Source organism: Gracilinanus agilis, chromosome 1 (genome assembly GCF_016433145.1).
Source record: "Gracilinanus agilis isolate LMUSP501 chromosome 1, AgileGrace, whole genome shotgun sequence".
NCBI classification, from domain to species: Eukaryota; Metazoa; Chordata; class Mammalia; order Didelphimorphia; family Didelphidae; genus Gracilinanus; species Gracilinanus agilis.
This window is the reverse complement of record NC_058130.1, coordinates 99,044,502-99,052,229: the sequence shown is the minus strand read 5'-3', so window position 1 is coordinate 99,052,229 and position 7,728 is coordinate 99,044,502.

The following is a 7,728-nucleotide window of genomic DNA, read 5'->3' as shown; positions in this document are numbered from 1 at the left end:
TCTGACAGGGGTCTAATTACTCAAATATACAAGGAGTTAAAGCAATTGTATAAAAAATCAAGCCATTCCCCAATTGATAAATGGGCAAGAGACATGAATAGGCAATTTTCAGGTAAAGAAATCAAAAGTATCAATAAGTATATGAGAAAGTGTTCCAAATCTCTAATAATTAGAGAAATGCAAATCAAAACAACTCTGAGGTTATCACCTCACACCTAGCATATTGGCTAAATTGAAAGAAGGGGAGAGTAATGAATGTTGGAGGGGATGTGGCCAAATTGGGACATTAATGCATTCCTGGTGGAGCTGTGAACTGATCCAGCCATTCTGGCTGGCAATTTGGAATCATGCTCAAAGGGCTATAAAAGAATGCCTGCCCTTTGATCCAGCCATACTATTGTTGGGTTTGTACCCCAAAGAGATCATAGAGAAACAGACTTGTACGAAAATATTTATAGCTGCGCTTTTTGTGGTGGCAACAAACTGGAAAAAGAGGGTATGTCCTTCAATTGGGGAATGGCTGAACAAACTGTGGTATACGCGAGTGATGGAATACTATTGTGCTAAAAGGAATAATAAACTGGAGGAGTTCCAGGCGAACTGGAGAGACCTCCAGGAACTGATGCAGAGCGAAAGGAGCAGAGCCATAAGAACATTGTGCACAGAGACTGATATACTGTGGTAAAGTCAAATGTAATGGGCTCCTGTACCAGCAGCACTGCAATGACACAAGACAGCTCTGAGGGATTTATGGTAAAGAAAGCTACCTACATTCAGAGGAAGAACAGCAGGAGAAGAAACATATAAGAAAAGCAACTGCTTGAATGCATGGGTCGGGGGGGACATGATTGGGGATGTGGACTCGAAACTACCACACCAATGCAACCACCAACAATTTGGAAATAGGTCTTGATCAAGGACACATGAGAAAACCAGTTGAAATGTGGGTCGGCCATGGGTGGGGGGAGTGAGGGGGGTGAAGGGGAAAGTAGGAGCATGAATCATGTAACCATGTTAAAAATGATTATTAATAAATGTTTAAATTAAAAAAATAAAACTGATAGACTATGGGAAATTTTAAAATTGTAAAATAATCCTAAAATTAATAAAAAACAGAATAGAGAATTTAAGGAGGAAATATGAAATGGAAAAAGTTTTTAAAAACCTAATACTTAATATGAAGAATATTGAAGGTATAGACCTACCTATAATTATATTTGAACCTTGACTTTTTAAATAGAGTTTATTTAATTAATTAATTTAGGATATTTTGCCATGATTACATGATTCATGTTCTTTCCCTCCTCTCCTCCCACTCCCTCCCACAGCCAACAAGCAATTCCACAGGGTTTCACATGTGTCATTGATCAAGACCTATTTCCATATTATTAATTTTTGCACTAGGGTGCTCATTTAGAGTCTGCATCCCCAATCATATCCCAATCAACCCATGTGCTCAAGCAGCTGTTTTCCTTCTGTGTTTCTATTCCCACAGTTCTTTCTCTGGATATGGATAGCATTCTTTCTTCTGAGTCTCTCAGAATTATCCTGAATCATTGCATTGCTGCAAGTAGAGAAGTGGGTTATATTCGATTATACCAAAGTGTATCAGCCTCTGAATATAATGTTCTCCTGGTTTTGCTACTTTCACTCTGCATCAATTCCTGGAGGTCTTTCCAGTTCATATGGAATTCCTCAGTTCATTTTTCCTTTTAGCACAATAGTATTCCATCACCAACAGATACCACAATTTGTTCAACCATTCCCCAATCAAAGGACATCCCCTCATTTTCCAGTTTTTTGCCACCACAAAGAGTGTTGTTATAAATATTTTTGTACAAGTATTTTTCCTTATTATCTCTTTGGGGTACAAACCCAGCAGTGGTATGGCTGGATCAAAAGGCAGGTAGTCTTTTAAAGCCCTTTGGGCATAGTTCCAAACTGCCTTCCAGAATGGTTGGATCAATTCACAACTCCACCAGCAGTGCATTAGTGTCCCAATTTTGCCACATCCCCTCTAATATTTATTACTTTCCTTTGCTGTCATATTATCCAATCTGGTAGATGTGAGGTGATACCTCAGAGTTGTTTTGATTTGCATTTCTTTAATTATAAGAGATTTAGAACACTTTTTCATGTGCTTATTGATAATTTTGATTTTTTATCTGAAAATTGCCTATTCATGTCCCTTGCCCATTTGTGGAATGGCTTGATTTTTTGTACACTTGACTTAGCTCCTTATATATTTGAATAATTAGCCCTTTGACAGAGGTTTTTGTTATGAAGATTTTTTTCCCCAATTTGTTGCTTCCCTTCTAATTTTGGTTGCATTGGTTTTGTTTGAACAAAACCTTTTTAATTTAACATAACCAAAATTATTCATTTTACATTTTGTAATATCCTCTATCTCTTACTTGGTTTTAAAATCTTTCCTTTCCGATAGATCTGACAGGTATACTATTCTGTGTTCACCTAATTTAGTTATAGTTTCCTTCTTTATATTTGTCATTCACCCATTCTGAATTAATCTTGGTGTAGGATGTGAGATGTGGATCTAAACCTAATCTCTTCCATACTGCTTTCCAATTTTCCCAGCAGTTTTTGTCAAATAGTGTTTTTTTTTTCCCCAAAGTTGGGATCTTTGGGTTTGTCATACACTGTCTTGCTGAGGTTATTTACCCAAAGTCTATTCCACTGATCACCCTTCTATCTTTCAACCAGTACCAAATTGTTTTGATGACCACTGCTTTACAGTACAGTTTAAGATCTAGTACTGCTAGGCCACCTTCCTTCACATTGTTTTTTTCATTATTTCCCTTCATATTCTTGATCTTTTGTTCTTCCACGTGAACTTTGTTATAATTTTTCTGATTCAATAAAAAAAATTCTTGGTAGTTTGATAAATATAGCACTGAATAAGTAAATTAATTTTGGTAGGATTGTCATTTTTATTATGTTAGCTCATCCTACCTATGAGCAATCAATGTTTTTCCAATTGTTTAGATCTGGTTTTAATTGTTTGGAAAGTGTTTTGTAGTTGTGTTCGTATAATTCCTGTGTTTGTCTTGGCAAATAGATTCCTAAATATTTTATTCTATCTAGGGTGATTTTAAATGGAATTTTTTTTCTAACTCTTGCTGCTGAGTTGTGTTGGAAATATATAGAAATTCTGATGATTTATGTGGGTTTGTTTTATATGTTGCAACTTAGCTAAAGTTGTTGATTATTTCCACTAACTTTTTAGTGGATTCTCTAGGATTCTTTAAGTAGACCATCATATCATCTGCAAAGAGTGATACTTTAGTCTCCTCATTGCCTATTTTAATACCTTCAATTTTTTTCTTCTCTAATTGCTACTGCTAGTGTTTCTAGTACAATGTTAAATAATAGAGGTAATAATGGGCATCCTTGTTTCACTCCTGATCTTATTGGGAAGGCTTCTAATTTATCCATATTGCAGATGATACTTGCTGATGCTTTTAAATATATACTGTTTATTATTTTTAGGAAAGGTCCTTCTCTTAGTATACTGTCTAGTGTTTTCTATAGGAATGAGTGTTGTATTTTGTCAAAGGCTTTTTCTGCATCTATTGAAATAATCATGTGATTTTTGTTGTTTAAGTTGTTGATATGGTCAATTACATCCATGGTTTTCCTAATGTTGAACCATCCTTGCATTCCTGGTATAAAACCCACCTCATCATAGTGAATAATCCTTGTGATCACTTGCTGAAGCCTTTTTGCTAGTATTTTATTTAAGATTTTTGCATCTATGTTCATTAAGGAGATTGGTCTGTAATTTTCTTTCTCTGTTTTTTATTTCCCTGGCTTTGGAATCAGTACCATATTTGTGTCATAAAAGGAATTTGGTAGAACTCCTTTTTTACTTATTTTGTCAAATAGTTTGTATAGTATTGGGATTTGTTGTTCTTTAAATGTTTGATAGAATTCACTTGTGAATCCATCTGGCCCTGGAGAATTTTTTCTTAGGGAGTTCTTTGATGTCTTGTTCAATTTCTATTTCTGGTATGGGATTATTTAAGTCTTCTATTTCCTCTTCTGTTAAGGTAGGCACTTTATAGTTTTGTAAATATTCATCCATATCACCTAGATTGCTGTATTTGTTGCCATATAATTGGGCAAAATAGTTCTTAATAATTACTTTAGTTTCCTCTTCATTAGAGGTGAGGTTGCCCTTTTCATCTTTTAACTCTAATTTTTCTAAGATTTAATTCACATCTCTTACCTCTTTCTTATTTATTTTTTGGTTTGATTTATCTATATCTGATAGGGGAAGGTTCAGGTCTCCCACTAGTATAGTTTTACTATCTATTTCCTCCTTGAGCTCCAATAGTTTCTCCTTTAAAAATTTGGGTGCTATATCATTTGGTGCATAAATGTTGAGCACTGATATTTCCTCATTTTCTATACTGCCTTTTATCAGGATATAATTACCTTCCCTATCTTTTCTCATCAGATCTATTTTTACTTTGGCTTTGTCAGATATCATGATTGTAACTCTTGCCTTCTTTTTCTCTGTTGATGCCCTGTTGTTCCAGCTTCTTACCTCTACCCCGTGTGTGTCTACCTGTCTCATATATGTTTCTTGTAGACAACATATGGTAAGATTTTGGTTTTTAATCCACTCTGCTATTTGCTTCTGTTTTATGTTGAGATCATTCCATTCACATTCAGAGTTATGATTACCACCTGTGTATTCCCCATCGGTTTGATTTCTTCTACTAGTCCTGCACTGTCTTCTTTCACTATTTCCTTTTACAACAGTGTTTTGCTTTTAATCAGTCCCTCTATTCCCCACCCTTATTTTACTTCCTTTCCCACCCCCTCCCTTCTTATTCCCCTCTTATTTTTCTTTAGAGTCTATTAGCCCCACCTTTCCCTCCTTTTTGTTACTCCCTGCCCCACTTCTCCCCTTGGTTTTTCCCATCTCACTTTCCCTATAGGGTAAGATAGAATTCGATACCAAAATGTATATAGATGCTTTTTCTTCTCAGAATTGATTCCAATGAGAGTAAGATTTAAATATTACCTATTAGCACTCTTTTCCTCTCCTTATAATAGTATTCTTCTTCTCCCCCTCCAATGGGCCTCTTTATGTGGTATAATTTATTCTATTTTTCTTCTTCCTTCAAGTTTCTCTTGGTGCCATTTTCTATTCCCCTTTGCCCTTTTCTTTTGTTATATATCATCTTAAACCACTTAGTACTCCAACCTCTACCAATGAATAATTCTTCTAACTACTATGATAGTGAATACAGTTTTTGAGAGTTAGAAATATAATTTTTCCAAATAGGAATATACACAATTTGGTCTTACTGAAGCCCTTGAAAATTTTTTCCCCTCTCTTTCTTGTTTACCTTTTCATGTTTCTCTTGAATTTTGTATTTGGACATCAAGTTTTCTGTTTTGTTCTGGTCTTTTCTTTACAAATACTTGGACATTTTCTATTTTGTTAAATGCCCATATTTTCCCTTGGAAGTATATAGTCAGCTTTGATGGGTAGGTGATCCTTGGTTGTAGACCCAATTCTCTCGCCTTTCTGAATGTCATATTACAAGCTTTCCAGTCCTTTAGTATGGAAGCTGCCAGATTCTGTGTAATCTTGACTGGGGATCCTTGATATCTGAATTATCTCTTTCTGGCTTCTTGCAATAGTTTCTACTCAGCTTGGAAGCTGTTGAACTTGGCAATTACATTTCTGGTGGTTGTCTTTTGAGGATTTAATATAGAGGGTGATCTATGGATTCTTTCAATGTCTATTTTGCCTTCTTGTTCAAGAATATCAGGACTATTTTCTAGGATAATTTCTTGTAATATGATGTCAAAGCTTTTGTTTTTTTCTAGGTTTTCAGATAGACCAATGATTCTCAAATTGTTTCTCCTGGGCCTGTTTTCCAGGTCTGTCATCTTCTCAATGAGATAGTTTGTGTTTCCTCCTATTTTCTCATTCTTTTGACTTTGCTTTATTAATTTTTGCTGTCATGTGAAATCATTAGCTTCTACTTGCCCAATTCTAGTTTTTAAAGATTGGTTTTCAGCTATGATCCTTTGATTTTCCCTTTAAGTTTGGTCTAACCTGCTTTTCATGGTTTCCAGCAAATCAATTCTGGTCTCGAATTTGCTTATTATTTCATGTGATTTCTGAACCTCTTTTTCCAAGTGGGAGATTCTGTCTTTTAAACTGTTATCTTCCTTTTGAATTACTTCCATTTCTTTCTCCCACTTTTCTTCCCATTGTTCCTCTATCTTTCTTACTTAGTTCTTAAACTCCAATTTGAGTTCCTCAAGAGCTTGTAATCATTTTCCATTTTTTTTGGAAAGTTTGGATGTGTTTGCTTGTTTTTCACTCTTTGCTGTCACCTCTGTACTCTGCTCCTTTTCTCCATAGAAGTTATCCAATGTCAGAAGCTTTCTCTGTTGCATCTCATTTTTTGGGGGTATTTATGGACTGTTGTTCTTAGGTGTTGCTGGCCATTGCTGTGTTAGTTTTATCTTCCATTCCTAGCCAGAAGTCTGAGTGAGGAGGCCAGGCAGCTCTAGGTGTAGCAAGCTACTCAGTGATTTTTGCCCTGAGGCTATTTTTTGAAGCTCCTTGGTGTCTCCTGTGGGCAGCCCATCTCTGTGCTATCTCCACTCCCATGCTCAGCTCTCCATGGATCCCAAGTCTCACCACCAAGGCTTTGCACTGTCCTCAGGGATAAGACTGTGGTCCCCTCAGCCAGCTCCTGAGAATTTAGAGATTTCTCCAGCCTTTGCTCTGACTCTGGCACAGTAGGTGGTGTGGGGTAGGAGTGATCAGCTCACACTTTTGTAAGTGTAATTTTACCCCTTTATAGTGTTAATTGAAATTTGGGAAATGCCATTTAAAAGCATATATATATATTTTCTATGGACATGTGGGAACTATCAAACTACATTTCCCATGGTCCAACGGGTTTCTGGTTCCTGGTTCTTTGGGTGTGGGGAAGCCTTCATCACCATGCAGAGGACAGTTTAAATGGGAGGAGAATCCGAAAGGAAGCTCTCTTGGCTAGCAGGCGTGGGAAGAGAGGAGAGGTAACAATAATGGCGGAGGCTGCAGTTTTGAATTCTTACAAGCCCGTGGTCTAATGACTTTATCCCTATCAGCATGGTTTTATTAAAATGCTATTCTCCCTTTTAATATCTGCCTTCCTTATTTTTAATCATAACAATTTGGCAAACCAGAAGGTCGAAATTCGAACTCTCAATTTTCCAGATAGCCTAAAGAGAGCCATGCCTATTTTTTGGCCGTCTTGCTCAGCTTTTTTGGGCAATTTTTAAAAAAAGGAAAGTGGCTTTCCTTGCCATGCTTTTGCTAAAAGCAACAGCACGTTTTTGCCTCAGGCAGGACTCAGCCAGCCAGTCCAGCCCAAACCACCTTGGGAGGTCAGGCCAGCCCATTCTGGCTTTTGGCTTTAAAACCAAAATGCCAGTGCCCAGTGCCTGTGATCTTTGCCGATTTTATTGCTGCTTCATATCCCTGCCAGGCCTGCCAGTACAGACCACTGCCTCACGTTCCTGACCCACCAGGGCAGACCTCTTCTTCAATCCTGCTTTGCTGGTGCTGGTACTGACACTTCCACTACAATCGGCCCCTTTCCTCATCTGATTTTGATTTTTGTTCTTTTTAGACACTGTTGTGATCAATAGTAGGAAGAGTCATGAAGTTCCTTCTACACTGTAACC